Here is a 20131-nt window from a genome sequence, read left to right on the forward strand (position 1 = left end):
CATTACTCTAAAAGTAGTTGAGAAGATTTCCACACACGTGATTACTGGGTGGAGGAAAAAGAAGAAAAGCTCTTCTGGGCTCTAATTATCAATGAGTGCAAGCCTGAATGGCAACATGGTTGCTAAAGACAGTGTTTTGATAGTGACTAGTTCACAGATATAAGCTTTTGGCAAAAGTTTGAGCTGTATGAATTACCTCTTAGACTTTAGCTGCGGAAACTGATGAAATATTTTCAATTTCAAATTTCTCAAACATTTGCAACTCTCCTGCCTTTTTCTATACCCCTAATTTTCTAATCTAAATTCCCTCCATTCAACCAGGAACAGTATATTGATAATCTATTATATTGTGCAAGAACATCATTAAATTCTTGGGTTTATTTGTCTAAAGAAAAAGTCCTAATAAAAAGCCAGGAGTTGGGAGCCAAATAGGTTCTACAGTATAATATTATTATTACGGAAATAACTACTACGATTTGTGGATTGGCTGACATTTCTCATTACACAAGAGAATTTGCAGAAAAATAAACCAGCTCATATTTTCAGTTATTAAAACAAAACATGTTTGAAAAATAAAATGAATAAAATGTAACTCCACATATGGGAGATTGGGAGATATGCTTCTAACACTTTATCCAATGAGTTGTTGAAGACAAAGCTTTATTTAATTTTCTGAACTTAAAGTAGCAATACATGAAGAATTATTTACTTTTGAATCAAATAGTCAAAGTTAGAGTACTTATTGGCAGATAATGTAATGTTTAACAGGATTATCACTAAGTATTGAGCACAATGATTTTTTTATGTAAGTGGTGTTGGTGTTTGTAGTATTTAGAAATTGCTGTGAAAGCAATTTTCTTGCCATTCAGCATTGTCTGTAAAATACGTCTCATATTTGACTTCAGAGCTTCGGTGGCTATAAATCTTTTATTACAATTCAGTTCATTGTGAACTTGGCTTCTCATCATCTTATCTCATAACACATTTATTTCTATTCACCTGCAACAAGGATAAAACACTTTTATTGGAAACATTAAGTGTTAAGATTTCAGTGGTATTTATATAAATTTATCTGTTGATGAGGAAGGAAAAGCATTTTCAATATTTAGATGACTTTGTCTTAATACTTTCCTCTTATTGGAAAGTTAGGCAAAGCCTACTTGATCATGGTGAATGATGGTTTTGATGTGTTCTTGCATTCAGTTTGTGAGAATTTTATTGAGAATTTTACATCAATATTTGTGAGGGAAATTGGTCTGAAGTTCTCTTTCTTTTTTGCATCTTTATGTGGTTCAGCTGTTCTTGTAGCTGTGGCTTCATAGAATTAATTGGGTAATATTCCTTTTGTTTCAATTTTGTGAAGTAATTTGAGAAGTATTGGTACTAGATCTTTGAAGATTTGATAGAATTCTGCATTAGAACCATGTTGCCCTGTTTTTTTTCCTGGTTGGGAGACTTTAAGACTGCTTCTATTTCCTTAGATGTTATAAGGCTGTTTAGATGGTTTTTCTGATCCTGATTTAAATTTGCTATCTTGTATCTATCTATAATGTACTCCATTTCATCTAGATTTTTCCAGTTTTGTTGAATATAGGCATTTGTAGTAGGATCTGATGATTTTTTGGGATATTTTTCAGGTTCTGTTTCTATATTATCCTTTCCATTTCTAATTTTGTTCATTTGAATGCTTTCCCTGTGTCCCCTAGTTAGTTTGACTAAAGGTTTATCTATCCTGTTGTGTTGATTTTCTCATAGAAGCAGATCCTAGTTTTGTTATTTTTTTCAGAAAAAAAATATCAGCTACCTGGACCATCCAGAGCTCCCAGAGATTAAACCATGATCCAAAGAGTATACATGGAGGGAAGCATGGCTCTAATATATAGAGAGCAGAAGATGGCCTCATCTATCATCAATGGAATGAAGACCCTTGGTCCTGTGGAGGCTCAATGTCGTAGCATAGGGACGTGTTAGAGTAGGAATAAGTAAGTGGGTGAAGAAGTACCCTAATATAGGCAAAGAGTAGATGGGAAAGGGGGTATGATATGGAGCTTTGTGGTAATTGGAAAGGGGGATTTCATTTGAAATGTAAATGAATAAAATGATTAATAAAGAAGAAAAAGAAAATTTAGGGGAGGGGATCTTGTTTATGAAAAGTAAAAACCAAACATAGTTGGAACTGGAAAATATCATCCTGAGTGAGGTAACCCAATCACAGAAAAACACACATGGTATTCACTCATTGATAAGTGGCTATTAGCCCAAATGCTTGAATTACCCTAGATGCCTAGAACACATGAAACTCAAGACAGATGATCAAAATGTGAATCCTTGACTCCTTCTTTAAAAGGGGAACAAGAATACCCTTAGCAGGGAATAGAGAGGCAAAGATTAAAACAGACACAGAAGGAATACCCATTCAGAGCCTGCCCCACATGTGGCCCATACATATACAGCCACCCAATTAGACAAGATGGATGAAGCAAAGAAGTGCAGGCCAACAGGAACCAGATGTAGATCGCTCCTGAGAGACACAGCCAGAATACAGCAAATACCCAGGCGAATGCCAGCAGCAAACCACTGAACTGAGAACAGGACCCCCGTTGAACGAATCAGAGAAAGAACTGGAAAGCTTGAAGGGGCTGGAGACCCCATATGAACAACAATGCCAAGCAACCAGAGCTTCCAGGGACTAAGCTACTACCTAAAGACTATACATGGACTGACCCTGGACTCTGACCTCATAGGTAGCATTGAATATCCTAGTAAGATCACCAGTATAAGGGGAAGCCCTGGGTCCTGCTAAGTCTGAACCCCCAGTGAACATGGTTGTTGGGGGGAGGGGGGCGATGGGGGGAGGATGGGGAGGGGAACACCCATAAAGAAGAGGAGGGGGAGGGCTGAGGGGGATGTTGGCCCGTAAACCGGGAAAGGGAATAACACTCGAAATGTAAATAACAAATACTTAAGTTAATAAAAAAAAGTGTACACAAAATATGAATACTAAATGCAATAGCCAATAGATAATAAATATTCATACATCATCATTATGCATTTTTGTTTTTGTTAGCTTTTTATCTTTATCAAAAGTTTCAAATTTTAGTTTTTTAGTTTCTTTTGTCTTTAAAGTATTTTTTTTAGATTACAATATTATTGCATTATCCTCTCCTTCCTTTATCTCCCTTCAAGTCCTCCCTTGTACACAAAATTGATTTCTTTTAGATTCGTGGCCTTTTAAATTTTTTATTATGTGTGTGTGTGTATGTTTGTGTGTGTATGTGTGTATGTGCATGTTTGTATGTTTGCGTATAGCTAATGCATAAACCTTTTTATGCTATTCCTCTAGAATCTCTCCCACATGAATGCCTCGATATGAGCTGAACAAGAATGACATCAATAGACATATTAACATGAACAAAGGAATCCTCTCAAGGCTTCAATTCTGTATAAATAATTATAAGCAACGATGGAATTTTGAGTTGAGAAAAAATAGTCTGCTCCAAGGAAGTGCACATTAATTGATTGTCCAATACCAAAATGGTCACCCCTGAAAACACACAAAAGAAACATGCAAATATTCTTTTAGAAGTTGGTAGGTGTCAAAAGGCAACAATTTGTTATCTGAACTGGTGGCTACATTATCTACAAAGCAACAAAAAATAAAGTTTCATATATCTGATCATTAAGTAACTACAATTAAAAAGAACCAGATTTTAAAGGCTAAGAAGATTTCATGTACCATGGATCTCACTGAGTGACAGCTAATTAAGATACACAGTCATCTCTTTATGATAATGTGAGACTTACCTCCTCATAAACTTACTATAGAATAACATAGCTGTGTCAGGTGTATATACACACTGAGTTATAAATAATGAAATGCAAGAATAAAGATTATTAATATATCCAACAGCTACAAGGTTAAGTACTTCTTTTTTTTTTTTATTAACTTGAGTATTTCTTATATACATTTCGAGTGTTATTCCCTTTCCCAGTTTCCGGGCAAACATCCCCCTCCCCCCTCCCCTTTCTTATTGGTGTTCCCCTCCTCACCCTCCCCCCATTGTCCCCCTCCCCCCAACAGTCTAGTTCACTGGGGGTTCAGTCTTAGCAGGACCCAGGGCTTCCCCTTCCACTGGTGCTCTTACTAGGATATTCATTGCTACCTATGAGGTCAGAGTCCAGGGTCAGTCCATGTATAGTCTTTAGGTAGTGGCTTAGTCCCTGGAAGCTCTGGTTGCTTGGCATTGTTGTACATATGGGGTCTCGAGCCCCTTCAAGCTCTTCCAGTTCTTTCTCTGATTCCTTCAACGGGGGTCCTATTCTCAGTTCAGTGGTTTGCTGCTGGTATTCGCCTCTGTATTTGCTGTATTCTGGCTGTGTCTCTCAGGAGCGATCTGCATCCGGCTCCTGTCGGTCTGCACTTCTTTGCTTCATCCATCTTGTCTAATTGTATGGCTGTATATGCATGTACTTCTAATGTTCATTTTTTCAATGGTATTATAAATGGTTTTACAACGTAAACAAATGCTTAAGAAAAATTTCAAGGTCTAGAAAAAGAAACATAGCTGAAGGTTGGAACTTTTAGAATTAAAATAAATAGTAAGTCTATAATTCCATTTGAATGCCAATTATCTTAGTTAGGGTTTCCAATCTTGTGAACAAGCACCATATATAAAACACCATGACCAAAAAAAAAAAAAAAAAAAAAAAACTTGAGGTAAATGTTTTTTCTTTCTTTCTCTCTTTCTTTCTTTCTTCCTTCCTTCCTTCCTTCTTTCCTTCCTTCCTTTCTTTCTTTTTTCTTTCTTTTCTTTTCTTCTTTTATTTATTATTTGGCTTACATGTTTCATCATATAATGATATTATGAAAGAAATCAGGTCAGAAACTGAAGGCTAGAAGCTGAAGATAGGAACTGAATCAGAGATCATATATATAAATAATGCTTATAGGTTTAATCCTCATGACTGGTTAAGTCTCATGTTTAGATACAACTTAGATCCAATTTCCTATAGGTTAAACAGCACAGTGAATTGAACACCTAACTTAAGTCATTATTCAAAAAAAGGGTCCCACAGATATGCTTATAGAGAAACTAATAGAGGCAGTTTTTAAGTAAAATCATTTTTCAAATAATTTTAATTTGTATCAAGTTTACAAAAAAGAAACAAAAACCAAAACCAAAATCAAAAACACAAAAGGAAAATTAAATGATAGATAGCCAACTCGATTAAAATCACAGAAACAATAGCAAATGATAAGATTTTATATTTATATATATGTGTGTGTGTGTATACCTCTATATATATGATAGATGATAAATAGATAGATAAACAGACATACAGATAGACAGATAGATAACACACAGCGATAGAGGCATGATAAAATACAAACAAAGGTGTTTGTTTATGACTGTTGGGTATCTCTTGCAAAAATGCATACACAGCACCTAGAAAAAGCTGACATGTAGAACAGAGAAAACATCTAATAAAATTGAGTTACAATGACTGCTCGGAAGCAAGAGTTGCTGTGGATGGGTTGCTGTCTTGCAAGGTAAATTATATTCTCTTAACAATCACTATGTGAGGTATCATCTTTGAAAAAGAAGATAACAATAGTTCTATACCAACACATCACCGCAAACATTTTGCTTTTCAATTTTCTAATATTGGTTTCTTTAGTTTAGTCATCTTTCATAACTAAGAAAACATGGTATTATCTTTTGCAAAAAGATCAAAAGCAGTGTGTGATTGTTATGTGCCAATCCACCAAATTTTAGATAGAAACTGACTTGATTATCCATCATATGGGTTAATGAGATTATTTCTATAATAGTAAATTTCTACAGTCAATGAAAGCCTATATCAAGTAGACAAAAGTAATATGTCAAGCTATAAGAAGGGGTTATTCACACTGGTTGCACACTTTAAACTCAGCACAGATCTTTGAGTTAATTCCAGGTGTACCTCTAAAGTGTGAGGCCAGTCTTGTCTATAGAGCGAGCTCTAGGATGGCCAGAGCTCAGATGACACAGAAAAACTCTGTCTTGAAAAACAATACAACATAAATATAGTATTAATACATAAGTTATACTTTTCAAAATCTGTGATAAACTCATGATTGAAGATCGGGTGCAGAAAGTTTATTAGGTGTGGTAATGAAGTCAATAAAAATGGAATGTGTAAGTGAAGAATAAATTTCTCAAACAAGGTATAGACTGTCATCTACCTGCCAGAGCAAGTAGCAAGTGCTGTAGTATGTATAAATATTATGTTTTGCTGTTTTATAGTAAATAACCAACCCAGGTGTGTACAGATTGCCATTTTTCTTCATTTTAGTGCAACTACTTTATATAAAGGATTTGATTGTAGAAAACATTACAAATGAAGTCTGAAATTACATTCTATAAGAGAATATTGTGTCTGAATAAAAGAATCCTCAAACTCAAATATATGCTGCTATTTTCTCTCATTAAATCTGTTAGTGGGACTTTTGTATACATGTACTCATTTTAGCAGGCATGCTCACCTCATACTTAAAATATGTAACACCTCCTGAGATGTAACTATTTGTTTTAGTAATAAGAGGTTGGGGAAAAGTGAGGGTAGGGGTGAGTTAACACAGTAAGCACATATGAAAAAGTCTTATGGAAATCCACATGTATGTAATGTAATTATCAATTATTAACATACATAAAATAGAGTTTGACTAGAAGTATCCTGTATAAATGGACAATGCAGCTTCCAGAAGGCATAGGTTAGCAAATAGATATAGGTTACAAATATAAGGCACTTCCCGTTGACTTATTGGTCAGGGAGGTCCTATGAAGTGCCCATAATAAATCAGGTTGTTGCTACTGTTTTTGTTCACCTACCAGAGCTAGTTGGCAAGAACCTGCTGCTGAATAATCTACTCATTTTATATGCATTATGTAGAGAATTCTTGGACTGTCTGAAGAACTCCCTCTTTGATATGAAGCAGGTAGCTAGAGGGAAGTTATCATTGGTCTTGCTCTGTGCTAGATCCTGCATGCTTTACGAACTTGCATGATAAGATGTGTCGATTGGTGCTATGGTGCCATGCTGGTTATAAAGATAACCAATAGGGTTTTTTTTTTTTTAATTCAGTATGAGGCTTCTTACAGAATTAGTATTTCCTGCCTATTACTGTAAACTTGGTTACACCCTGGGGGTAGGTCCTTGATTGGTAACAAATGTTTTGCTAATTATCTCTGCTGTAAAACTGCTTTTTAAATACTTCTTGTAATACTTGTGTATTTGTCCCATTCACAACCATGTACTTAGAGGGTTTTTTTATTTTTTATTTATTTTTTTTGCAGGTAATGTTTAATGAAACTATTTCTAAGTAGTCAAAGTTCCAAGTATAATTTTCTGTCAGTGTTCATGAGTGAATGGTCCATCTTTATCAATTTCCAGTTCCCAACCAAGGCTTAAGGAGCATAGCAAGAGGTAGGGAGGAATGAAGATATATATCTGTGAATGAGAAGACGAACTGGAAAATGCTTAGTTCCCAACATGTCAAAAGGAAGTCTCACTTCTACTCACAAGAGCTGTGCCTAGCAACACAATATCAAAGCAATTAAGGCTCCAGAATGGATAGGATGAGGGTTCACAGATACTCAGAATTGGCAAGGATCTATTGCTAGTTGATGGATGCCAAGGAAGGGAGAATCACTATTTTTCTTAGACATGGTAACAGGTAGGTTGTTCATAACCCAATGTATGGCCTCACAACAATGCCCATATTTGCAGAACTAATGGGATTCAGGATGTTACTAATAACAGTATAAAAGGAATACATAAATTTTTCAGTAATATAGTATGGGGACACCACGGGTAAAGAAAGTAGTGGTGAATGGGTATGATCGAAATTTATGTTATATATATTTAAAACATTTAATATTAGAAAAAAATATTATTTCAAAAATGCCACATATGTTAATATTTCTCTTTTTATTTCCCCTGTTCAAAGATCATATTCAAGTCAGGTATATACCATACAATTCACCCAAAAGCATATTGAACTTACACTACCTAGAGTTGAATTTATTATCTCAAGCTCAGATGGACATGTACTTTTATCATCATCATCATCCTTTTCCTCCTCCTCCTCCTCTTCCTTTTCCTCCTTCTCCTCCTCCTCATTTTCATCATCATTATCACTATCATCATGCCATTATAGGAAATCAAATAATTATCTTACCAAGATTATAATGCCAAACTCATAAATTTATCTTTGACTTTCTTTTCTCCCTCCCTTCCTTCCATTCATCTTTCCTTCCTCCTTCTTTCCTTCTTCCCTCTTTCTTCACATTTTTTTCAGTATAATTGATGATATCCTAACACATTCAGTTTTACACACAAAATGCTATTCTATAATATCTGAGCATGTTTTCCTATCTCTACCCTTAGGACCTCAACATGTCTAAAATATCACTTAATTGAATTTTTGTAATGGTTTCTTAATTAATTTTCTTATTCTGTCTTAATATCCCTCAGAACTCTGTATTCCAACATAATTTTTCTAAAATTCTAATATATGGACATAAAATAATAATAAATAAATTTTTTAAATTGTAATTCAAATAATTATTTCAATTCACTTCTTTATGAGTGTTACTTTGAACGTTTCTTACACTGTTTTGTCTGATTTATTGTTATCTTGTTATTTATTGTTTAGATTGGGTATTATGTAGCACGGTATCCCTTCAACTATCTATATTATCATGGACGATTTTCTAATTTTAATTCTCCTGTTACTAATTCCTAGGTATCTGAATCCCTGGCATGTATCACATGACTGTTTGGGGGGAAATGTAGATGTAAACCAGGCTCTTACTCTAGGCAAGCACAGTCACAACTGAGTACTTTCCCAGCTTCCATGTATATTTTAACCATTCCTTCTACTGCCTTATGTTCAAAATAATTGTTCTCGTCTGTTCTCAGTACAAATCAGGTAAATGGTCTTGTCCTTTGTGTTTTCTCTTCTTGAGACTATGTTTAGGCAATTGTCCCCAGTCTCTCTTAAGTTTATCTTGTCAGGCCAATGTTTCCATCTACTCATGTCATTCCTAACAATACTATCTAATCAATGAATTGTGTTCTACTATCTGGGTACCTCTTCTCATTTTTGTTTTTCTTTTTCTTGTTTAATTTTCTTTACTCTTTTGTTTTGTTTTGATACCAGCAAACTACCTAGCACATTTTGTTTGTCTACCTGTTTGTCATCATCTTCTGGGAGAATATAAGCAACATGAAGACTGTATAGAGGGGTTACACCCATTTTCATGTTATTCTTAGTGAGAAGAGTAATAATCTGATCCATAATAAAACTGCAATTTAATATTTGCAGAATGACTTGTAATATTATATTTGCTAGGATATATCAATGCAAATCATTTAATTGTAAAGATAAACTAAAAAGACTTAGGATGTCCAAATGTTATTTTAATTTAAAATGTCTTGCCAAAAAGTCACAGTAAAGATATGTTCTATCTAATTGCTATACTTAAATTGCTTTGTGGGACTCACATGGTAGGAGAGAGAAGTGGCTCTGATCTCTAAAACATCTCAGGCAGACCATGGCACATGGTGACCTGATTTATATATGTAGAAAGTGATATGAATGTGACCCATGGTATATATCCTTGGGGCTCTTGCTATAGGAAAGATACTGTGCCAGACACTGAATTTTTGAATAATTTATCAAGTATAAAAAGAAATATTTCAGCTGGGTACTAGGCACATAGTGATATCTCTAGCACCGGGTAGGCTTAGAAAAGCTGACCATCAAATCACAAAGAAACATTTCCTGTTAACCTTTTCATTTCTATTAATAAAAGTTTTCCAACTACAAATTGTATTTGATAAGGATTCTTACAGATGTGATTCATAAACAGAATCTTGCATCTGTAATTTTGGAAAGATGCATAAATTGTTCTATTGATCCTATTTAAAATTTCATAAAAATGGAAGTTAAAGGTCCTAACAGAATAGTTAAGACTACTTTTATCCTGGTGTATTTTTTTTAGCCACAGGATTATACAGTTTATGAACATAGGAAGTAAAACACTTAAAAATATTAAAAAAAAGACCCCCAAAACAAAAGTAAATATATAGACCAATAAAATTTTAGAATACAATACAAACAAATAAAAGGAGAAAACATTTCATATATATACATGTGTGTGTATGCACATGAATACATTATGAAGAAAAGAAAATACAAATAAGTATAAATGACCAAATAAAATAAAAGCCTGTGGAAACAGGATATTTGCTAAGGAGCAGACATTGGGAAATAATTCATGATATCAGCAATTTAGGCATAGAAATAAAATTTCAATACATATTTTTAAATCTTAAAGTAGTAACAAATGTTCAATATTTTCTTCTTATTAAAAATTTAATCAATATGCTGTATGTAGTGGCACATATCTTTAATACCTCTTCCTAAACACAGAAGCTGGTGGATCTATGTGAGTTCCAGAACAGACTGATGTATGTAGAATATTCCAGGACTGATAGAGTGTGACTATGTCTCACAAAGTTGGTTCTTCCATTAGACTTTACTTTCATTATATTCATATAACCATATTAAAATTATTTTTAAAAAGGTTATAGAAGAAACATTTTAATGAAAATAAAATTAAAATGCAATTTGTATCATAAAACATTCATTAATATTTTAAGAAGTTGTATCTTAACCATCTTCTGGCTAATGATGTTACTTTTTAAATTATTTTTCACTAACCATTAAGGATTTAAAATGCTCCTAATTAAATGCTGTTATTTAATTTCAGAAACAAAACAACACTGCATTAGCAAAATTTAATCCACAAAAAAGCTGTATTTCTTCCCTATCAACCAAAAAATACTTAAGAAAAAAATCAATTTCCTATTGCTGTAATGTTTATCAGATTGTGACTGGTGGCTGGTCACAATCTGATAGATTTCTTAGATAGTTTTCTTTCTGTTTCAATAATATATATCAGATTTCTCAGTGTGCCTGTGGACATAAGTTGCTTCAGGTTATTCTAAATATGATTAAGGGAAGAAGAAACACAGATCATAATAATAAAAACAACACTCTTGCTGAACCTGCAATCATATCAAGAGATTTATATGTTGCCAATTGAGTGTTAACTGTGCAGGTTGTCTCTTCTGTTCTCATCTATTGTATGGGTGGCTGGAAGCTTTACTGCATACTTCCTGGATATGTTCCCTCATCATCTACCCTGTGTGTACACAGGGAATGCAAACTAATTTTAATGTGCACTGAAGCAAAATATTACTGGGAAGGTGAAGCTACTAAACTATCGAGCATATAAATTGTTTGCAAGCATTCATGACTTTATGATTATCAGGCATTCTGAATGTTCCACACCACTGGTTCTCCCCATTAGTACGGATAACAGCGATGAGCATTATTCTAGTAAAGGAAGGTGAAAATAATGCATTTTCACTCTCTTTATACAAGCAATAGGTATGATTATTCTGATATGTTTCAAGGAAAAAGAAAGGAAACTTTAAATATGCATTGAACCCACAGACCCTAAAAGCCAAATAACAAGGAAGGCCAAGGGGTGACGATTGAAATTTTCTCAGAAGGGGAAGTAAAACAGATACTGCAAGCAGATGGAGGGATTAGAGTGGGAGAGAGTATGAGGAAGGGTGGAAGGCAGAGAAGGTCAGGTGTAAGAAGAACAGGATAGAGAGAACAGAAATCTATGGTAGGTATGGGTGAAGTATCAAGGACATGCCATAGACGTGATGGGGGAAATCCTCAAGGTGTCTACGACTAAGTATAGCTGAGACTCGAAGCAGTGGGTGATATGTATTCTGAAGTGCCTGTTACCAGGCAAGTCTCACAGTGGAGGGATGAGGACAGCAATCGACCCATAAAACTATCGACTCAAAAGCTATCCTACCTACAACATGTGCTGTGAACCGTTAAAGAAGAGCTGGAGGTTATGGCCAACCAATACCTGGCCAAAATTGATAACTATCCTATGGGCAAGAACCAATCTCTATTACTATTAGTGATACTCTGTTACATTTGCATAGAGTAGCCTTGCATAACTGTCCGCTTATAGGCTTCAACCTGCAACTAACAAACATGAAGAGACCCAGAACCAAACATTAGATGGAGCTCAGGGAGTCTTACAGAAGATGACAGGAAGTCCATGGAAGACGAATGGAGTCAACTAACCTGGACAATTGGGGGCTCCCAGAGCCTAAGCCACCAACAAAAGAGTAAACACAAACTGGACCTAGGCCCTCTGCACATATGTACAAGTGCTGCTTCATCTTCTTGGGGACCTCCAACAACATGAGTTGAGGTAGTCCTTGATCCTGTTGAGCACATGCCTGTGAATCTAGTTCCACTAACTGGCCTCAGTTGGAGAGAATGTGCCTAGTCCTGCAGTGAAATGATGTTCAGGCAGGTGGGAGATTGGGGTTTGTGGGGCTAATACCAAGAAGGAGGAAATCCCCCTTCTTAATGGAAAAGGGAAGGGAGGGAGGAATGCAGAGAAGACTGTATGAGGTAGTACTGGGAGGAGAGGGTTGTCTGATATTGAGGTATAAAATTAATAAATAAATAAAATTTTAAAAAGTTTAAAAAGAATAAATAATGACTAATAAGTATCTCAAAATGTTGTCCGTTCAACCACCACAGATTTTCTATAATATTGATCATGATTGTGTCCTGAATTTCCACAGTGCTCCCATAGCACACGGACACCCCCTCCCTTTTGGTTTTCTGAAGATGTACTTGCTCTGTTCACTTGAACCAAGAATAGCTCTCTCAGTGTCTGGTACAAAACTTCGAAGCACACTCTTAGTTTTTTAATGAACTACTTCCTCTGTTGTTTTTGATTCCCCGATTATGTGTCACAGTTCCTGACGGAAAGTGTCCATAGTAAAAGAGCAAACCTTTAACTATTGCCCTAATTTGCTTTTCTGCTGCTGTTTTAATGTACATATCATATGATATCTGGGGACAAAGGAGTTGAGGTGGCCTTACAGCTTAAATTCATCAGGAGAGTCAGGGAAGGATCTCAGCGGGTACTTGGAGGTAGGAAAGGAGGCAGAGACTGTAGAGAAATACTGCTTACTGGTTTTCTGTTCACAGCTGGGTTTGCTACCTGTCTTATACAATCCAAGAACATCTGTCCATTGGTGGCCCATGGTAATCTGAGCCCTCCTGCATCAACCATTAATCAAGACAATGACCCCATATACTTACTTATAGGTCAAGATGAAGGAAGTAATTCCTAAATTAATGTTCTTTTTCTACATGGCTCTAGTGTATGTCACACACACACACACACACACACACACACACTACATACACACACACAAACACACACACACACAAAGAGAGAGAGAGATCAGAAATGCATTTAAAACAGTAATAATTCTCGCATATATTTAAGATTATATCTCAATCAAGTTCTAGGAGTATTAAGGAGCAACATCTCACTGTAATAGCTTCCTTTAAATAAAAAAGAAGTTTTAATATTAATTTAAACAATTTTAGAACACATTGACCATCATCCTTTTTTTAAAACAACTCTTCCATATTCTACAACTCTAAGCTTCCATATACTACAACTCTAAGTTCATATATGATTTGCATATCCAGGTCACCAATAAGTAATTTGTGTTGATAGGAAATAAAGATGAAAACTGTTACATTTCCAAATTTCGTTTACCTTTACTTATTACTTCCTGTAATACCTTTTCAGGAAGTTTCACCTGTGACCTCACTGTCTGCTGGAGAACAAGTGAAGTTTTAGGGAAAAGTCACCTTCTGTCAAGGGCTCACAGCCAGAGCCACTGTCCTCCACTGAATTATGTTCCAGAAATATTTCTGTTCCTGTTGATCTCAATTACTGAAAATGTTTTATATAGTTGTTATAATTTTGTTCAACAGAAAAAGTCATCCTGGATTATACTATCCCTTGTAAATTTTCACCTGGTGCATTATTATCATAAATACATGTTTAATTCTTTTCTTCTTACCTTTTTTTCATGGTTAGGTTAGATTTTTATTTAATTATAATAAAGTGCTTTCAATTTACTCAAATAGAATGGCTAAGAGTAGGTAAGGTTTAATAGTTCAATATACTTTACATAGATAGAGAGTCTTCCATAACATCAGAAATCCACAGAATATGACATTTAATGTTATTCCATTATTTTTATAGGATATTTTATTTACATTTCAAATATTATTCCCTTTCCCAATTTCCCCTCCAAAAGTCCCCTATCTCATTCCCCATCCCCTGCATGAGGGTGCTTTCCCACTAACCCACCCATTCTCTCTCACCTTCTACCCTGGCATTTCCCTACACTGGGGTATCAAGCCATCACAGGACCAAGGGCCTCTCCTCTCATTAAGGCCCAACAAGGCCATCCTCTACTACATATGCTGCTGCAGCCATGGGTCCACCAACTATTTAGTCCCTGGGAACTATGGTGAGTCTGGTTGTTTTTCCATTAGTTTGTTTATTATATATGAATTTTTATCTCTAATACATAAATAATTCATCTTTTAAAGTTTAATCATCTTAATTATAGAAGAAACAGTATATTTACATGGAAATCAAACTGTCATGTTTCCCGTAAAGTTGACTAGATATTTACATTCTTTTCACCTTATGACGTATTTAAATCTAGTAAATTAGCATTTAAGTCACAAGGATTGTGAAGATGAAATAACTTTTTTACATCTCTAGAAATGGCATAACTATTGCTTCGACTACTACAGGCATCATAAACAGAGATAACATTTGGGAAGTTTATTTGTATATAGTGAAGTAAGTCATAGAAGATGAGAAGAATGAAAGCACAAGAATGATGGTATTGGGTGGTAACGTGCCAGTCTTGTGGAGGCAGAAAGATTCATCCATTCAGACTGAACAGAAGAATAGCCACCTTTTCAATTATCAGTACAATTTCTGTGATGAGATTTTTGTCATCAGTTGGTAATACTTAAAAATGAATGATTATTACACTCTATACAATAAATAAGTCACATTTATACAAGCATAAAACCACACTACTTATAGAAAATATGTCATTTACAGTCTATTGTTATACTTTAGCATAAGTACTTTTTAAAATCATCTTCTGCTTCTATGTCAAAGGATTTTATTTAAATTTGCATCCAGACTTTTTACAAATGTCTAGAACAATATATACTTTGTTTTCATAAACAAATGCCAAAAACAAATAAGCACTGAATAATTGCATATGTTAGTGGGTATTTGCTGCTTACTGCATTTTTACACATTTTAAATGAGTGTATTGCACCAAGTAAATGAAAGAAATATGATTAATTGTTCCTTTTTATTGTAGTATAAAATTGAATAGTGCTGTACTTAGACATAAAAATTTAAATTCAGTAAAATTTAGGTAACAATAGAAGTTATAAATTGCAGACACACTGAGATTACTTCAGAATTAATGTCCAGCACAGAAGACAATTTTAAAACAATGTCAGTTTACAGTTGATTTCATAGCAGTAAGGACTTATTCACTTTCATTTCCTTCTCTTACTTTCAAACATTTATTGCAATAGAGACTGGTACACCTAGGGATCCCTCCCATCTGCAAACACCAATCCCCACACTATTGCTGAAGCCAAGAAGCTTGGTATGGCTGGACCGGAGAGGTTGTACCAGCACCTGACAAATACAGATGCAGGTACTCACAACCAACAATAGGACTGAGCCCAGGAACCCCAATGGAAGAGCAAGGGGAAGGACTGAAAGAGCTGAAGGGTATTGGGACCCCATAAGAAGAATAATATCAACTAACTGGACCACCCAGAGCAGGGACTAAACATTCAAACAAAAAGTATAGATGGAATGATTCCTGGCTCCAGACACATGTGTAGCAGAGGACTTCCCTATCTGACATCAATGGGAGAAGACATATTTGGTCCATTGGAGGCTTAATGCCAGCATAAGGGAATGCTAGAGTGGTGAGGCAGCAGTGAGTGAGTGGGTAGAGGAACACCCTCACAGAGGCAAAGAGGAAGGGGGAAAGGATGGATGGGATGGGGATTTTTGGAGGATTATCCAGGAAGGGGATATAATTTAAAATGTAAATGAATAAAATGATTAATACAAAAGATGTATACTTTCAGTTGTTTGTCTACAATCTATCGAAATCTACCTATTTTTTGCGTATACGTCTATATATAGTGTCTATATATACTTGCTGTTTGTACTTCTATCTTCTATCATCTAGCTGCAATATATATGACATCAATTATTCATTCATAGTCTGCCTATTATCTATCACTTAACAGTCATCCATCATCTATTACTCAACTTTGATTATCAATTTACTTTTTTGTCTAAACATCTTCTATTTATTTGTCTGTCTACCATCTCTTGATCATGTGTTTTTATATATTTATCTATCACGCATCTACTTATCTGTCTTTCTAGGGTTTCATTTCTACAAGTCACAGTATGCTCTCTGATGTTCTCCATACAGGATTTATGATTCACTTGGAACATTTGGTCCTTTAAACTCATTTTTATGATAATAGGCTTTACAATGGTAGTGTATTTTGTGAATGATACTTTTATGACTTATAGGACACTCTGGATAGGCGGTTCATGATAATTTTATAATGTCAAACGTTCACATCCTAAATCCCATAAACAGTCTCAAGTAGTGCTGTGAAATACAGATAGCAGTTTTTCTTCAAATGATTGTGCATTGATATATTTTATTTGCATAGTATATGATTTTTCATTCTATCTTGCTTAAATAAACTGAGCTTTACACAATAGCCTAGGGCTACTGAATCAGGAAAAGGAGGAAAATTATGTTAACATGGAATAAGTTAGAGTGAGTAATGGCATTGCCTTCTACCAGATAAATTCTAGTTATTAATTCTAAAAAAAAAACTTACCGTACTTGCCATACTTCCTATCATATTTAGTACATAGTGTGTGTTTTTAATTCTGAAATGTTGTTTTACTTTTGTGTAAAGTAACAGGATTTTATTTGCCTTTTTGAAATTTAAACCACCCCGCTGCTCAGAAAGTTACAAAGAATGCAGCTTGAGTAGGAATACTATTATTTTCTTTGGTCAACTCATATATTCACTAGAAGAATAAAATACAGAGCCAAAATTACTAAAGAATTCACAGCCTGTTTGTCCGTACATGCACATGCATACACACATAAAAACACATATTTGCAAATATATATAGCTAAAATAATTAAGTAGAGGATGTGGTGAATATGAAAGTGGGTGTGGGGACTCAGGCATAGATTTAGGATAAAGAGTCTGGGATAGAAATTTTGTAAATACAGTACTCATATATGCAATCCTCAAAATGTAAGTGTATAAAAATATAAACATTGAGTATTAAAGAAAATGCCAAGTCTTACGTATTTTAATGTTTAAAGATTTTTTTTTCGTTTAGAGGATAATCGATATTAGAGTGTAATGGTTGTGAAACTGTTGCAGCCTCTTAAAGCAACAAGAGACAGTCCAAATGTGATTCATATACTAGCACTACTCTAGTCCCATGCTGGTATGTAAGCTTTTCACACCAGTCATCACAGCAGTTCTGACTGAATATTCCTCTGCATGGCACTTTAGTACATGGTCTCAGACCATGTGGTCGCTTGCTTCACGGACTCAGTGTTTTTACACTCCATTCCTCTTTTCTTTTTATCATAGACTTATGGTTCGCTATTGTAGTTTCTTGTAATATTTTCATTTGTTTTTGCTGCATACATTCATGCATCCAACTTAAAGTGTTCCCCAAAGTGTAGGTGGTCAGTGCCATTAATTATGAGATATTCTGGTAGACTCTTTAGATTTATGCCTGGTCATACAATGGAATCAGTGAATATAGATAAAAAATAGAAAGTGTTTTCATAGGACAAGGAACTTGATCCTACTTCTAAGTAGAAATTTTTCAATGATTGCTGATTTTTGAATAAGAATTAGCTGTTTAGAGAGTGGACACATTCTTGCTGGTTTCTGAATAGCAGTAATAGCTTGAGTTTTGGGATTTCATTGTTTGGGTAAGAAAATCTCTTCTTTGCTCAGGGGAGGTACATAAGATTCATGCAACACACAGTTTATGAAACTTCTATTTTTGACACTATCTACATGTAAGTAGCTGCCCATGCACTTATTTCCCTGGGGCTTGCTCCCCGATATATCATTTCCTTTTACAAATTATTAAAATGGTGTTTTATATTTAAATATTCTTCCAATGTCATTAAATTCGTGTCAGAATTATTTACCTTAAAATAACCTCACAGTCTTCAATAGCAATGAGAAGTCATATGAAAATGTATCAACATTAAGAAAGAAATTATCTGTCAAAGGAACCATCAGGGTTGGTCTCAAACAAGATATTATTCCAAAATGAGAACAAAAAAATCATACTGATGTTTGTTATATTCTCTGTCCAATGAAAACAGTATTTGAATATTCTACTTCTAAATGATATGAGCCTCACTAAAGAGCCTTTACCATTTAACTATCATAGCATCAGTAACCAATTTGTGGAAGGCTGAGGAGTGTACTGTTAGTCACTTGGTCATGCCTTGATGGCTGGCCACACAGTAAGCTTAGCAATCATAACTGATAGAAACTAACAGAAAGCTTTCCTAACTGTTCATTTACCTAGGAGTCAGATATCCGATTATTCTTTTGGAATTCTAGATTGCTCTAGTTTCTACACAGTACAAAGATGATATTGTGTGTTTTACTTTCAAACTAAGTATGAGAACTTAAATCTTACTGGATAATAGCCTCAGTCAATATTCCTAAGGAGAAAGAAAAGTCAATATGCCCTTCTCCTTGGCCACATTCATGTTAATTATACAGTTAGGTAAAGACAATGTTACCACTGAAATATGTCAAAAGGTGCTTCCCAATTCCTAACTTCAATACTACTATATTTTATCAAACATAAAGGGAATCTCCACAACTTCTATCTAAATATTAGTGAACCTTTTCCAAGGCTTATCTCAAACGGTTACTAAACATTTCATTTTCAACTACTGCACCTTGTCTTGGGTCTAGGACCTAGTCCATAAACTGGGAAATGGTCAAACATATCAGCCTAGTCCATTCAGGGTTTCATCACTGTTGCCACTTCTGTTTATTTTGTTAAAATCTATTTCTTTAATTTTGGGAGCCATTTGTCACCCCTATTTCAAATATTTATCTTTCTAAATCATTGTCTTCATATTTGGATTTCATTTGTTCCAGATTAGACCAAAAAGAGCAAGTTTGCCACAGCATTTTAATAGTAGGAGTTGACATTTCATGATTGCCCAGCTCACTGATATTATCAACCCCAGAGTGAGAATTTCATCAAATAATTTTCCATCTCTACTTCTCAATACTCAGCTATACAGACTTCAAAATACTGAGTAGATGATCCTTTCCACTCCTAGGCTTAATTTTTTCCACAATTTTTTTAAGAGATAGTTGTTTTCACATCTTCTTCCCCCATATGTAGTAATACAAGTTTATACTTACTTGCATACATACTTTTTACTTTCAAGATCAGATTTTCCACAAATAATTCAAGTGCAATGAATAGACCATTGACTGATGTCATCTCTGTTGTGTAACATCTATTCAGCTGTCCAAAAGAAGCTGAGTACATGGAACATTATTTTTTTTTTGTCTCCTAGTGGTGGTATAGCATGCTAAGCAGATTGATGATGACCCATTTCTGAGAAGAGGTTGCAGTAATCTACTGCAAGTGGAGATATGTATGGCCAAGTCTTTATAATTAATGAACTTCTAAACAAATTCTCTTTGGGAAAAACACACTGCTACTGCCAGTGCTGCCCCATTCCTTCCTTCACAGAAAGTGTTCTGGCTTGGCTTCTTTTTGGCTAATGTCCTCATTGAGCATAAGTATCACACACCCCTGGAAGTAATCAAAGGGTATCTATGGGTAAGGGCTTCACATTTTTCTTTTTAAAGTATACACAATTATTTTTACGGGACAGTTTATGTATTTATATTTCAAATGTTGTATGTTTTCCCAAATCCCTCCTCTCCAACTGATTCCACCTCCTCCTGCTTCTTTGAGGATGC

This window comes from Rattus norvegicus, chromosome 13 (genome assembly GCF_021556685.1).
Source record: "Rattus norvegicus strain SHRSP/BbbUtx chromosome 13, alternate assembly SHRSP_T2T, whole genome shotgun sequence".
Classification (NCBI taxonomy): domain Eukaryota; kingdom Metazoa; phylum Chordata; class Mammalia; order Rodentia; family Muridae; genus Rattus; species Rattus norvegicus.